We start from the raw sequence: 16,090 nt of genomic DNA, 5'->3' as shown, positions 1-16,090 counted from the left end.
ATCTAATAACATCCAACGTTATTTAGACTTGCCATGCCTCCTTCAGCTCAAAATATTTTACTGGAAGTCTGTGGTGATAACACACAGTGAGGGAACTAGGGGGCAGGATTCTCCGCCGGTGGGATGCTCTGTTTTGCCAGCGGCCGGGGGTTTCCCGATGGCGGCGGGCTGCCCACAATGGGAAACCCATTGACCAGCCGGCGTAACGGAGAATCCCGCTGGTGTGGTGAGGCAGAAATGTGGCGCGGTAGGACGGAGCATCCCGCCCAGGGTATCGGGGACCAAATGTGTATCTTCTTCAGCAATGAGATTGAAGGACTGAGGCATAAACAGGATGATGAAGGATGGTGAGTTAAAGGGGGTGAATTCAATGTCAAATCAGGTGCAGACAAATGAATAAAGGTAAGGAAAGAAAGTTTGCATTAAAGGATAGTGAAAAATGAGCCAGATGGAAAAAAATAAGAAAAAAATGCTTTCATTTAAAAGTTAAACTGAAGCCTTGAACACATCTTCCACTTGGCACACCCTTCCAAATATACATTGCCCGCTGCCATCAGGAGAGCCACTTTGCCGAAGCAACATTGTGCCACTGACCCTACTGGAACTACATGAAGTCATGGACCATTTTGCAATCCAGTTACACTTCTGGGCCCCAGGGCTGCTACCCTCTTCTGCGATCCCCATCCAGGCCACCTTTATTAGGCAGGTGGGTCACTTGTGGCCATTGCGGGGGAACAGGGTCTCCCACCATTTCCAGACAGCCTGGTGTAGAACATGTAGGAGATATCGCCAAACCGTGGGGCCACTCATTTGCACCGAGACATTTGTATAAATGTGTATGAGTTCACAGCAGATGGGCTTCAGCAGATGGGGAGGTCGGTGACAACGGCTACAGGGATCAAAGTGTGGCAGGTGGGGTGGGGATGGAAGCAGCTACAGGGTTCGAAGGAGCAGGGTTGGGCAGGGAGGTGGCTGACGTTCAAGTTGAAAGGCGTCCTCTCAGACTGCCAGACTGATGCTGCTGGCTTGCAGAGAGTGGTTGCTTGTCTGGGTGCCATTTAAAAATGGCACACAAACCTATAACCCATGAGGTAATGTTTTGATTGATAACTCCCTGCCTATCACCACAAGATTGGTCTCATAACTCTGAATATCTAGTTGGCTGGCCATCACGTGACCAGCCTTTCCATCTAAGTGGCGGTCCCGTCTGTCAAAACCCGCTGCACGGGATTTACTGAGTGGGAATGATTGTCTTCTCCGTGTCCCTTGCGGCGTATGAGCTCCCTCATTAAGGGGTCAAGAGAAACTCAATCTATATTGTATAAAAGGTTGGCCAGTTCAGCACTGACTGTTAAGGCCCAGTTGGGATCTACCAGGTGCTGTGTATTATAGCCTTGTAAATAAACCTACGTTTCTTTGATGCAACTCGCTGTGGACTCACTATGACTTCATAAAACCATCCACTCCCATTCCACCATCAGAACACTTGCCACTGCAACAGAAGTCCACCCAATATGTGAAAATATTGTGAATGTCAAGTAAAAAGAAACCCTCTGCAAGGTGGATTCTCCAAATGTGAAGTGTCATTGCTGGAAAAACCTTATGGAAAATCCCAAAACAAGGAGTTTGCAAGCTGCTTTGTCCTTTTACAGACAGGAAGAGTGCTATGTGGGGCGTAATGAATGATTTTTTTGGGTGAAGTACTTTGTATTACTGAGGGGACCTGACATTTTCTAGAAGCAAAATGAGGGGGTCTTCATGCTAAACCTCGGCTTTAGTTGGCTATAGACCTGGTCTGAAAAGCTACTCTGCTCTTCACATCTATATAAAAGTTAACGTCTACCATTAAAACAATGATGTTTTTGCTAGAAGCCTCCCTCTCTCCTCTCTGAAACAATCGGCGGGATTCTGCGCCTCGCCACGTCACATTTCTGCTTCAACCCACCAGCGGGATTCTCCATTACGCCGGCCGGTCAATGGGGTTTACAATTTGGGGCATCCCCACGCCGCCGGGAAACCCCCGGGCTTCCGGCAAAATGGAGCAACCCGCTGGCGGAGAATCCAGTCCATGATATTCTGCCTCATTGCTGCTGTCAGAAAGATTGCGACCAACCCTTGTTACAATTTTAAGATCCCTCTTGCTCCTCAAATCTGATCATAGGTTCTCCTCTGATTGCTTTCTTTCTCTAATGTTGTGATATCTTTAATCAATAAGACACCCCTCCTCCTCTTCCAGTTTCCTCATGCTTTCCAAAAACATTCTCAATGATAACTGATTTGCAGCCATGTCTCAGTGATGGCCACCATGTCAAGCTGCATTTGAGTCAATGGAGGCGATCTACCCAAAAGGGTTCAAAGTCCCGTCGCGTGTGAGATTAGTCGGGTGTTTCCCAGCGCACAGAGCGGCGAGAAGCACCCTGCTATCTAACTCCCATCCAGGTAGATCGGGGGCCTCAGTGGGGAACTTCCCAAACAAGGCCGCACTTAGCCCGTTTTCTGCACTGAGGTGCTCCGCTTGCCAAAACCCCTCAGTGCAGCGAAAGATCGGGATGCCATTTCTAAATGGTGCCCCAAAAGCGTAAGCCTCCAATGCAATAGAACATAGAACATAGAAAAATACAGCACAGAACAGGCCCTTCGGCCCACGATGTTGTGCCGAACTTTTGTCCTAGATTAATCATAGATTATCATTGAATTTACAGTGCAGAAGGAGGCCATTCGGCCCTTTGAGTCTGCACCGGCTCTTGGAAAGAGCACCCTACCCAAACTCAACACTTCCACCCAACACCAAGGGCAATTTGGACATTAAGGGCAATTTATCATTGGCCAATTCACCTAACCCGCACATCTTTGGACTGTGGGAGGAAACCGGAGCACCCGGAGGAAACCCATGCAGACACGGGGAGGACGTGCAGACTCCGCACAGACAGTGACCCAAGCCGAAATCGAACCTGGGGCCCTGGAGCTGTGAAGCAATTGTGCTATCTACAATGCTACCGTGCTGCCCTTGAGAACAAATAAATCTACACTATCATTTTACTGTAATCCGTGTACCTATCCAATAGCTGCTTGAAGGTCCCTAATGTTTCCTACTCAACTACTTCCACAGGCAGTGCATTCCATGCCCCCACTACTCTCTGGGTAAAGAACCTACCTCTGATATCCCTCCTATATCTTCCACCTTTCACCTTAAATTTATGTCCACTTGTAATGGTTTGTTCCACCCGGGGAAAAAGTCTCTGACTGTCTACTCTATCTATTCCCCTGATCATCTTATAAACCTCTATCAAGTCGCCCCTCATCCTTCTCCGTTCTAATGAGAAAAGGCCTAGCACCCTCAACCTTTCCTCGTAAGACCTACTCTCCATTCCAGGCAACATCCTGGTAAATCTTCTTTGCACCTTTTCCAAAGCTTCCACATCCTTCCTAAAATGAGGCGACCAGAACTGTACACAGTACTCCAAATGTGGCCTTACCAAAGTTTTGTACAGCTGCATCATCACCTCACGGCTCTTAAATTCAATCCCTCTGTTAATGAACGCGAGCACACCATAGGCCTTCTTCACAGCTCTATCCACTTGAGTGGCAACTTTCAAAGATGTATGAACATAGACCCCAAGATCTCTCTGCTCCTCCACATTGCCAAGAACTCTACCGTTAACCCTGTATTCCGCATTCATATTTGTCCTTCCAAAATGGACAACCTCACACTTTTCAGGGTTAAACTCCATCTGCCACTTCTCAGCCCAGCTCTGCATCCTATCTATGTCTCTTTGCAGCCGACAACAGCCCTCCTTACTATCCACAACTCCACCAATCTTCGTATCGTCTGCAAATTTACTGACCCACCCTTCAACTCCCTCATCCAAGTCATTAATGAAAATCACAAACAGCAGAGGACCCAGAACTGATCGCTGCGGTACGCCACTGGTAACTGGGATCCAGGCTGAATATTTGCCATCCACCACCACTCTCTGACTTCTATCGGTTAGCCAGTTCGTTATCCAACTGGCCAAATTTCCCACTATCCCATGCCTCCTTACTTTCTGCAAAAGCCTACCATGGGGAACTTTATCAAATGCCTTACTAAAATCCATGTACACTACATCCACTGCTTTACCTTCATCCACATGCTTGGTCACCTCCTCAAAGAATTCAATAAGATTTGTAAGGCAAGACCTACCCCTCACAAATCCGTGCTGACTATCCCTAATCAAGCAGTGTCTTTCCAGATGATCAGAAATCCTATCCTTCAGTACCCTTTCCATTACTTTGCCTACCACCGAAGTAAGACTAACTGGCCTGTAATTCCCAGGGTTATCCCTAGTCCCTTTTTTGAACAGGGGCACGACATTCGCCACTCTCCAATCCCCTGGTACCACCCCTGTTGACAGTGAGGACGAAAAGATCATTGCCAACGGCTCTGCAATTTCATCTCTTGCTTCCCATAGAATCCTTGGATATATCCCATCAGGCCCGGGGGACTTGTCTATCCTCAAGTTTTTCAAAATGCCCAACACATCTTCCTTCCTAACAAGTATTTCCTCGAGCTTACCAATCTGTTTCACACTGTCCTCTCCAACAATATCGCCCCTCTCATTTGTAAATACAGAAGAAAAGTACTCGTTCAAGACCTCTCCTATCTCTTCAGACTCAATACACAATCTCCCGCTACTGTCCTTGATCGGACCTACCCTCGCTCTAGTCATTCTCATATTTCTCACATATGTGTAAAAGGCCTTGGGGTTTTCCTTGATCCTACCCGCCAAAGATTGTTCATGCCCTCTCTTAGCTCTCCTAATCCCTTTCTTCAGTTCCCTCCTGGCTATCTTGTATCCCTCCAATGCCCTGTCTGAACCTTGTTTCCTCAGCCTTACATAAGTCACCTTTTTCCTCTTAACAAGACATTCAACCTCTCTTGTCAACCATGGTTCCCTCACTCGACCATCTCTTCCCTGCCTGACAGGGACATACATATCAAGGACACGTAGCACCTGTTCCTTGAACAAGTTCCGCATTTCACTTGTGTCCTTCCCTGCCAGCCTATGTTCCCAACTTATGCACTTCAATTCTTGTCTGACAACATCGTATTTACCCTTCCCCCAATTGTAAACCTTGCCCTGTTGCACGTACCTATCCCTCTCCATTACTAAAGTGAAAGTCACAGAATTGTGGTCACTATCTCCAAAATGCTCCCCCACTAACAAATCTATCACTTGCCCTGGCTCATTACCCAGTACTAAATCCAATATTGCCCCTCCTCTGGTCGGACAATCTACATACTGTGTTAGAAAAGCTTCCTGGACACACTGCACAAACACCACCCCATCCAAACTATTTGATCTAAAGAGTTTCCACTCAATATTTGGGAAGTTAAAGTCGCCCATGACTACTACCCTATGACTTCTGCATCTTTCCAAAATCTGTTTCCCAATCTGTTCCTCCACATCTCTGCTACTATTGGGGGGCCTATAGAAAACTCCTAACATGGTGACTGCTCCTTTCCTATTTCTGACTTCAACCCATACTACCTCAATAGGGTGATACTCCTCGAACTGCCTTTCTGCAGCTGTTATACTATCTCTAATTAATAATGCCACCCCCCCCCCCCCCACCTCTTTTACCACCCTCCCTAATCTTATTGAAACATCTATAACCAGGGACCTCCAACAACCATTTCTGCCCCTCTTCTATCCAAGTTTCCGTGATGGCCACCACATCGTAGTCCCAAGTACCAATCCATGCCTTAAGTTCACCCACCTTATTCCTGATGCTTCTTGCGTTGAAGTATACACACTTCAACCCATCTCCGTGCCTGCAAGTACTCTCCTTTGTCAGTGTTCCCTTCCCCACTGCCTCATTACACGCTTTGGCGTCCTGAATATCGGCTACCTTAGTTGCTGGACTACAAATCCGGTTCCCATTCCCCTGCCAAATTAGTTTAAACCCTCCCGAAGAGTACTAGAAAACCTCCCTCCCAGGATATTGGTGCCCCTCTGATTCAGATGCAACCCGTCCTGCTTGTACAGGTCCCACCTTCCCCAGAATGCTCCAATTATCCAAATACCTGAAGCCCTCCCTCCTACACCATTCCTGCAGCCACGTGTTCAGCTGCACTCTCTCCCTATTCCTAGCCTCGCTATCACATGGCACCGGCAACAAACCAGAGATGACAACTCTGTCTGTCCTGGCTTTTAACTTCCAGCCTAACTCCCTAAACTTGTTTATTACCTCCACACCCCTTTTCCTACCTATGTCGTTGGTACCAATGTGCACCACGACTTCTGGCTGCTCACCCTCCCCCTTAAGGATCCTGAAGACACGATCCGAGACATCCCTGGCCCTGGCACCCGGGAGGCAACATACCTTCCGGGAGTCTCGCTCGCGACCACAGAATCTCCTATCTATTCCCCTAACCATTGAATCTCCTACAACTATTGCTTTTCTATTCTCCCCCTTCCCTTCTGAGCCCCAGAGCCAGACTCAGTGCCAGAGACCTGGCCGCTAGGGCCTTCCCCCGGTTGGTCATCCCCCCCAACAGCATCCAAAACGGTATACTTGTTTTGAAGGGGAACGGCCACGAGGGATCCCTGCACTTTCTGCCTGTTTGTTTTTTTCCCCCTGACTGTAACCCAGCTATTCTTGTCCTGTACCTTGGGTGTGTTTACCTCCTTGTAACTCTTCTCAATCACCCCCTCTGCCTCCCGGATGATCCAAAGTTCATCCAGCTTCAGCTCCAGTTCCCTAACACGGTCTTTGAGGAGCTGAAGTTGGGTGCACTTCCTGCAGGTATAGTCAGTGGGGACACCGGTGGTATCCCTCACCACCCACATCCTACAGGAGGAGCATGTAACTGGCCTAGCCTCCATCCCCTCTTACCTGACAGAATATAGCTGCCCTGTGGACTAACTAGATCTCCGCCCTCCGACCCTCCTCCCAGTCAGCTACACTTTCTGTAAACTGGCTCTCTTCGCACTCTTTGCGGAAATGTCGGAAACAAAATGAAAGGAGCACCTTACTCCCTCCTCACCGAACTCCCTCGGTCACCAAACTCTTACTATAGCACTCAAAAAGCACCAAATTCAGCACTCCCTCGGTCACCAAACTCTTACTATAGCACTCAAAAAGCACCGAATTCAGCACTCCCTCGGTCACCAAACTCTTACTATAGCACTCAAAAAGCACCAAATTCAGCACTCAGTGCAAACAAAGTCTGCACTGTAGGGGATCACTTTTATACTGTGAATCTAGCCTCTGAAAACTGGCCTAATCCAATTAACTAATTAACAAGTTCCAGCTGCAAGTGCCTACAAGTAGAAGCCTGTTTAAAGCTTATTGAAAATTCACCTTCTTCTAAACCATACAGCAACTTTTAAGTTAATTAACTAAATAAAAGAAAGACTAAACTTTAGATAAAAATGAAGCCTTATACTCCCTCGGTCACCAAACTCTCACTATCGCACTCAAATGCACCAAATTCAGCACTCAGTGCAAACCCTGAACCTCCCCTCTAAACCCCAACTCACTATAAGGATGTCCCCGGGCCCCGCCACACCCTCCCACACTAGAACAGGGCATACCCCGGCCTGATCACTGCCACCTAAAAATGCCAGCAGGGCACCTTGACAGTGCCAGCCTGGCAACATGGCAGTCCCCCTGCCACCTGGCAGAGCCACCTGGGCAGTGCCAGGCTGCATCCAGGTAGCACTATCAGGGTGCCAGGCTGACAGTGTTAGGGTGCCCAGGTGACACCAGAAGTTCCAGGGTACCACCCTGTCCAGAGGACATGCACATGGGGACCCCAATTCACTAGGAGCCCCGTGATACATTTCCGTCTGCTCACCATTTGTGGAGATCAGCACTGAACAGCTCGCACAAGGTCTACAAGTCGAGGGAGTTAGATCCATCGCCTAGGGAGTAGGCCTAGGTAGGGTGTTCTTTCAGAGGGTTGGTGGTAGTCTCAATGGGCTGAATGGCCTCCTTCTGCGCTGTAGGGATTCTTACGTTGTTTTATACAACATTGTGGAGTTTTCCCAAAACAATGGCAATGTCACATTCTGACTGAAAACCGATGTGTTTCTCTCCAGAAACACAGCCAGGTTTTCTGACCAGATCTTAGAACACTCTGTCGAAATAAATTAGGTGAGGGATGCGGTTTGCGTCGTCACTCTGGTGGAGTGGGGCAGAGCGGGGGGGTTGCATGATAGAGCCAACAAGCCCAGTTCCATTTTTAAATGGCACCCAAATCTGTGAGAAAAATGAGCCACTCCCTCCCACCCCACCCGACCGCAAAAGTTTCCGGGCGACCCTGCCCCCTCCTCCCTGCACATTTCAGCAGGTGTCCATCTCCCCCACACCGCCACATATAGGGGGAAGCCCGCCTCCCCTAATGGAGGAGGGTTACCCCCCTGGCTGTGCCCCTGGCAGTACCCACCTCATTGCCTACCTCAGTGCCCTCGGCACTACCTGCTGGTACTGTAGCCATCTGGGATGGCCACTTTCAGCATATAAAATGGACACTCGCAGAGCATACAGGGAAAATGGACAATGCAAATTAACAAGCAGGCACAGAGCCTGAACATGTATTTAGAAGCCAGACTGCAGACAGAACCGAAACTCTTGGCCGATTTGCACATTGATGGCCCAACTCCGATAAACAAAAGACTAGTGCTCAGGTAGCTGATACCGTCCCAGACATTCCGGCGCCACTACCCCACCAAGAAGATACAAACAAAGTAAGGCCAACGGCCACTTAGGACACGCCCAGCCATCAAGGCACCCGCCCCTTTATTGGCTCAGGTCAATGGCAGTGATCGAGAAGCTGCCCAATTAATTGGGACCAAGTTTAAGGCCAGCCTAAAAGCGCACAAAGCCCCTCAAGTATAAGGAGGAACCCGCACCATGTGTTCCCTCTCTTCGAATCGGCCCTCAACCGGAGAGACCCTTCCACCAGCACCACCAGAAGCAAGTAAGTTCAAGGTCAACGCTCGCTACCAGACGGACTACCTTAGCTGTACTCCTGTTACCTCTTCGAACCCAACAGCCTCAGATCCGAACAACGGCCATTGTTCCTCTGACCTAAGTGGGCACCCGAAGTTAAGTAGAGGTGTCAGTGATAGATATAGTTTAGCCTGTAGTGTTATTGTGCATGAGTAAATCATACTGTGTAAATAAAGTAGTATTGACTTTGAACTAACTAACTGGTGTATTGGCTCTTTGATTGGTATTCGGTTGAACCTTGTGGCGGTATCAAGAGATACCTGGCGGCTCTGAAAGCATATTCATAATTAAGATTAAGAAAGGCGACCTTATTAATCGCCATATTTAGAGCCACGAAAGAGAGCAACATTACTGCCCCCTTTCACTTCCAGGGCGCAGTACTAGAGGGCAGTGTCCAGCTTGGCCCTCAATCCCGGGGCATCTAGGCACCTCTGTACCGCTGGCGTGGTCAACCTCACTGGCTTTCGCTTTTGAAAACTGGTAGTGATTTGTGTCAGCGTGATGTCATGCCATGGGGTTTGGGGGAGATAGAATTGCATGGGGCTGAACACTATGGCGTAAAGCTATTTAATATTTTTCAAGTGGATGCTAATTTACGGGTACCCTTTCTGGGTGTGAACCTGATCACATCACTGGTGGGAGGTGGGGGGGTGGATCTCAAACCAAGATCTCATTAGCGCAAATTCAATTTTGGCCCACTGGTAAGATTTAGAGGCCATAACAGACCCGAAAAATCGGTCCCCATATATCTTATTTGTCACTCCTGCTGTAACTACTTCAGTGTAACGTATTGCTTCAGTAGATTTGTTATATTATGTTGTTGGGTAAACCACTGCCATGTTTAAGCTGTGCTGGGACCTGAGGGACTCACCTTTGAAGACTAATTCTATCTGTGAGTGATGCTATGCAAGATCATCGAGTAGTCATGTAAATCAACTCAGATCATTGCTTGAACAATCAGTCAGCAGTGTGCTGTATGATTTGTGATGAGTTTGCCTAGAAGTTACTGTACCTTTAAAGTTTCAGAACTTTCCAAAGAGCTTATTTTCTCCGGCATGGAAGTCTGTTAGGAGCAGCAAACCCCCACAGGATAATCTATTACAAGCAATTGCTTTAGGTTGCTGCAAAGTGTCAGCAGAGGCAGACGTCCAAACCTTTAATTGACTGCACATGTTGACTGCAAATATAGCATCTGTAGAGTTTATTTATCTCATTCCAAGATATGTAGTTGAAACAGTGGATGTATTTAGTTATGGCCGGGTGGCATTACCCGTAGCACAAAGCAATTGTAATTAATAAATGCATATTTTAGCTGAAGTATAGCCTAGGTTTATAAAGGATATTATAGATGTTACAATGTATGAGGAGGTGCATTTCAAGAAAGAACATGTATCAATGTTATGGATAGAGTCTGAGACAGGAGAAGGCATTGTTGAAAGGTATTGTTGGAATTTACTGAAGTGGCCAAGTTTATATGGGAGCATAGAGTGAAAATGTTTGGACACATAGGAAGCAGACTTCCTGAGTATCTTCTGGATGATCTTTGCTATCTATTACACTCCAGTACTCATTCAGGTAGTATAAAAAGAGGTAATGATGCATGCCACCAAATCTCCACCTCTTCTGTGTCTGATGCATATTTGGAGCACCATTTAAATAGGCCCTGAAAGCTTTTCCAAGGATCAGGTGGGACCTTCACTGTAATAGGCCATAGGGCAAGCATAATCTTTCAGTTACCCCATTTGTGGACAAATTTGACAATTGCAAACAGATTCAGGAAAATGCCCATGCAAAACAGGCATTCGGAATGTTAGGCAGAATTTTTAAAATTTCAAATACCAAATAGATTGCTCAGTATATGTTGGGAAGCAAACGGAAGTTTTATTTCCTGTTCTTTTCCTAGAATCATAAAATCCCTACAGTGCAGAAGGTGGCCATTCAGCCCATCAAGTCTGAACCAACCCTCTGAAAGAGCAGCCTACCTAGGCCCACACCTCCACCCCATCCCCGTAACCCAATTACCCCACCTAAACTGCACATCTTTGGACACCAAAGATGGTTTTGATTGTGCTGTGGGCAAGAGTGCTGGAGTACCATCAAAGCCAACCCACCTAACTTGACCGGCATAATATTATGTAGACTGTTAGATTCAATTTATTTCTGTGCAAGAAGCCGTATAGCATTTGATACATTTTGTTGTATACCTATTTCCACGTTTACCACTGAAGAATGTTATTTAATTGCAAGTGCACTAAATTAAGTGTCAGAAATGAAAACCTCTGCTGCCACATGTTCTTCAATGTTTATCAGGCAAGCCGGTATGTATCATCCAGAAAATTTTCATTTTTGACATTGCAATAAATTCTCCTCCAAAATGTTATCGGTGTACCACGTAAAGATCAATGTAAGCTTTCGGTGGGTGCACACAGATGGCTGTTCAAATCCACTTTTCAAATTGCCACAACACGAGTTATTCACAGGTGTAAGATGATGTTTTCAATTATTTTATGTTGAAACTCATCCCTCAAGTTGGAAGAAGTTATTTATTTGAAAACTTATAAAAACGCTGAGTGACCTGGTGGCAGTTGGCAGCTGGGTACAGCTTGATTATTTTCACAGCGATGGTAAGGAACCACATTAAAAAATAAATCATTGTCAACTGTTTAATAAAGCAGTGTAACTGGTTATAAATGAATAAAGCTTATTTCAATCCTGGTTAATTCACAAAAATTCAACTGAGTGAAGTCTAATCCAATAATTAGTGCTTTGGTGGTTGGAAATTTTATACCAGTTAGCTGATTACACAAGGTGTTATTTTTCAACATTTGTTTAAATCTCCATTGACAATCAGGCATGGTATGAATCCGAATGAGAAAAGTCAGTGTGGAATGTTTACGTATAATTAAAGAGAATAGAGATTAAGGTGGGAATCATAGCTAGTGTAGGGGAAGATGTGCTCCATGAGGGTTCCTTACAGCACCATCTGTGCAGGGAACTGTTCTCTTTGGTATTGACTTCAGGTGGTCTTCATTGACAGGAGAGTTATAACATGGGGCAGGGGTGCAAAAATATCATGGGTGGAATTTCCCCCCCAAAATGATAAAGTGTCAATCTTGGCCCGAAAACCGGCACGATTCCCGACGGCCCCGGTGGCATGGCCCGGTCAGCAATTTTAAGGCACTTAGAAAATAAAGTTGCATACAAGAAAAATGCCACGCCTGGGGAGAAAAACATGGGCTGGATTCTCCGCCGGCAGGATGCTCCGTTTTGCCGGCAGCCCGGGGGTTTCCAGACGGTGTGGGGCTGCCCCACAATGGGAAACCCCATTGACCAGCCGGCGTAACGGAGCTCCTGCCGGCGGGGTGAAACAGAAATGTGGCGTGGAGGGGCGGAGAATCCAGCCCCTGACTCATCTGCCACAGGAGTCTGAGCACTGAAATGAAAGTGCTGCATTTAAACGGCTGCGCAGAAATTGCTCTCATTCAAGCCAGGTGGATGGCAGTGAGGAAGTCAGCACCTCGATTCACGGCGGCAGCCCTCACCCATATGCTGGCTGTCTTGTAGGAGAGACGGGAAACAATATACCCTCGTGGTGTCAGGAGACCCTCCAGCAATATAGAAAATCTAGCCTGGGAGACAATGACAGCACTGGACAGTGCCAGCAGCCTGCACAAGAGGATGGGGTACGGTGCTGCAAGTAGATGAATGACCTACTCCGATCGGTCAGGGTAAGCGCTTCCTGTGTCCTTTCTGTACTCCACCTTGCATCACTCCTCGGAATGTCACCTCAATTCCATATGCCGCCATCTCGTAGGGCCCTAGTACTTGACCTCCCACATCCTCTGTCACTCCTCTTCAGAATACCTCTATTTTTACATGCAGCATCCACACATGCCAGCACTGCATGAGGTTCCTCCGGGTGTTCCAGTTTCCTCCCACAGTCCAAAGATGTGCAGGTTAATTGGAAAGATCATGCTAAAATTGCCCATTAGTCTCCAAGGATGTGCAGGTTAGGTGGGGTTATGGAGATACGATGGTGATGGGCCTAGGTAGGATGCTCTTTCAGACGTCAGTGAAGAGTCGATGGGCCGAATGGCCTCGTTCTACATTGCAGGGATTCTATGGTTCTTCCATGGTTCTATGACACTGACCAGTACTGTCACCGTCTCTCAGATGGAATGCATCACCTTGTTAGAGGGCCTCTTGCAAGCCCGAGGGTACATTGTAGCCTGCTTCACATCCATGGCAGCTAGCATCTGGGTGAGGAGCCCCCTCCATAAATCTGAGAGCTGGATTCCTCGCTGCCATCCTCCTATCTTGAATGAGAGCAAGTGCTATGGAGCTGTTTAAATTCAGTAGCCCCTTCATTGAATTACTCAGATGATCCCCCCTAGCCGGCCGATTCAGATACTTTATGCCTCAGACATGGAGGCGGGATTCTCTCAGCCCGAGGCTGGGCCGGAGAATCGCCGCAACCGGCGCGAATTGGGCCATGCCGCCCTGGCACCGGGACTCGAATTCTCTGCAGAGCGGAGAATCAACGCCATTGGCGCCGCCGTGGTCGGTGCGACGCCGGTCGGGGAGCACTCTATGGGCCCCCCCTCCGGTGATTCTCGGCCTGGGACGGGCTGAGCGGCCGCAACTAAAAATCAGAGTCCCACCGGCGCCGTTCTAACCTGGTCTTACCCGGCGGGACCGCGGCGTGGAAGGGTCTGGGGGCGGCCTGTGGGGTGGGAGAGGGGGTCCAATCTCGGGGGGGGGGGCCTCCGCTGTGGCCTGGCCCGCGATTGGGGCCCACTTATCGGCGGGCCGGCCTCTCAGGCGGGGGGCCTCCTTTCTTCCGCTCCGACCCCTGTAGCCCTACACCAAGTTGCTTCAGGGCCGGCACTTGCGCATGCAGTTGATGATGGGATCGGCAGCTGGAGCGGCGTGGGTCGTTCCAGTGCCATGCTGGCCAATTGCTGATCCTGAGGCCATGTTGACACTTAGCCTCAGGATCAGAGAATCCCGCCCTGTATTTTTCACACGGGGAAAGAAAATTCTTCTAAGTGCCTGAAAACTGCGCTCCAGACGGCGCCACCGGCATTGGCGGCAACCGCCCCAATTTCCTCGCGAAAATGGCGCTGTCATTTTTTTGGAACATTCCACCCGTAATCATTGTTGTAATGTTGGAGAAATCGTTGGACTATTTGTGCAACAAGCTCACAGGAACAGTAATATGGCCAGATAATCTGTTTTTACGCTCTTTGAAATATAATTATTGGCCAGGCTATCGGGGAGAACTTCCTTCAAAACAATAGAATTGGATCTTTTACATAGAGAGAAGACAGCTTAATGTCTCATTCAAAAGACAGTAGCATAGCACCTTACCTCCTCAGAACTGCACTGATCTCAATGCCAAATAATGACAAATAAATATTTTTAAATTTTTTAAATTAATATTAAAAAATATTTCTTCAACATTTTCAACTTTATACATAACAATAATAAACAATCCAAAACCACCCCTCCCACCCCCAAACCACACTCCCCAACCAAAAAAACTACCACCAAAGAAAAGCCCTCGCCAACTCCCTCCTCCGGCTGTCTCCTCCCCCTCCCTAGCAACTAACGGTGACCAGCTCTTTAAAGTGCAGAATAAAGCTCTTTAAAGTGCAGAGGTTCCTGTAGAACTCCTCAATTGCTCCCCTCATGGTGTACTTGACTTTCTCGAGGTATAAAAACTCCATCAGATCTCCCAGCCGCACTGAGGTACTGTGTGGAGAAGCTGACCTCCATCCCATCAGCCCTCGCCTCCGAGCAATCAGCGAGGCGAAGGCCAGGATCGGCCCCTGCCCCCGTCTGCAGCTCCGGCAAGTCTGACACCCCAAATATGGCTCCTAGTTCAATTTGCAAAATCGTCGATGTGGTGCAAAAGAAGGAGACCCAGAACCCTATGAACTTAGGACACGACCTCACCATGTGCACATGGTTAGCGGGTTCCTCCCACGATGCTCACACTTATCCTCCACTCCGTAAACGACCGATTCATCAATGACAATCAAATAAGCCCTATGCACTACCTTAAATTGTATTAACCCTAATCTCGCCCACAAAGATGTAGCATTCACCGGCCAAAGTCAAGTAAATATCAATAGACTCTCTCATAGAAAAGAAAGCATTTTAAACAAAAATATCCTCCTGCATTTCCCTTCCTGGTTCAGAAGCTTGAAAACATATTGAGAATTGTCTCCGGATGATCCCAGAGGGCTCTCCTGGTGCATTTTCAGTTGATTTTGAGAAAAGCTTTCACAGCTTTCACTCCTGAGGAGGCACATGTGGAAATTCTTTGGCAGGAATCTGGATAATAAATTGAGCTTCATGATTAAAGCTAAATTTTTAGAAGTAGGTATACATGGATGGCAAAACAGCAGCAATATTAGACTCCAGCAAACTGCAATTAAACTAATCTCCTGAGGGGAGTTGCGGTTCACGCTGGCAAACTACCACAAAACCAAAAATATGCAAATAACATCAGTAAAGTATAAGCCCTACAACTCCTGTCACTTAAAACCATGCCAGATATGAGGATTCCTTTCACAAAACCCTGCTGAGGTTTACATCATGTTTACTATGTCGAACAGCGACAACAGGCAATTGTATTATTTTTATAAATTAAACAAATTATGGACAAAATGACATTGCATAGCCTCAACTGTACTTATTTAGTAACACACGACTGACTAAATGTTAACAAAAAGCAAAATACAGTCCAAAGACGTGCAGGTTGGGTGGGGTTGCGGGGGAATGGGCCTGGTAGGGTGCCCCTTCGGGAGGGTAGGTGCAGACTTGATGCCAGATGATCTCCTTCTGCACTGTAGAGATTCTATGATTCTATGATACTGCAAACGCTGGAAATCTAAAATAAAAACAGAAAACGCTTGAAATACTCAGCAAGCCTCGCAGCATTTGTGGAGCAAATAAACATTTCCATAACTTCCACCCAGTGACATAAAGTCATAGCCAGCTGAAATGACAAGGGTTTAAAGTGCACCTACCAGCTCCAGAAAACTTCATTTGAACCTCCACTGGCTGGAGCCTGAAGAGTCCC

This window comes from Scyliorhinus torazame, chromosome 5, assembly GCF_047496885.1.
Source record: "Scyliorhinus torazame isolate Kashiwa2021f chromosome 5, sScyTor2.1, whole genome shotgun sequence".
Classification (NCBI taxonomy): domain Eukaryota; kingdom Metazoa; phylum Chordata; class Chondrichthyes; order Carcharhiniformes; family Scyliorhinidae; genus Scyliorhinus; species Scyliorhinus torazame.
The sequence above is the reverse complement of the archived record's forward strand: the minus strand, read 5'-3'. Positions refer to the sequence as shown.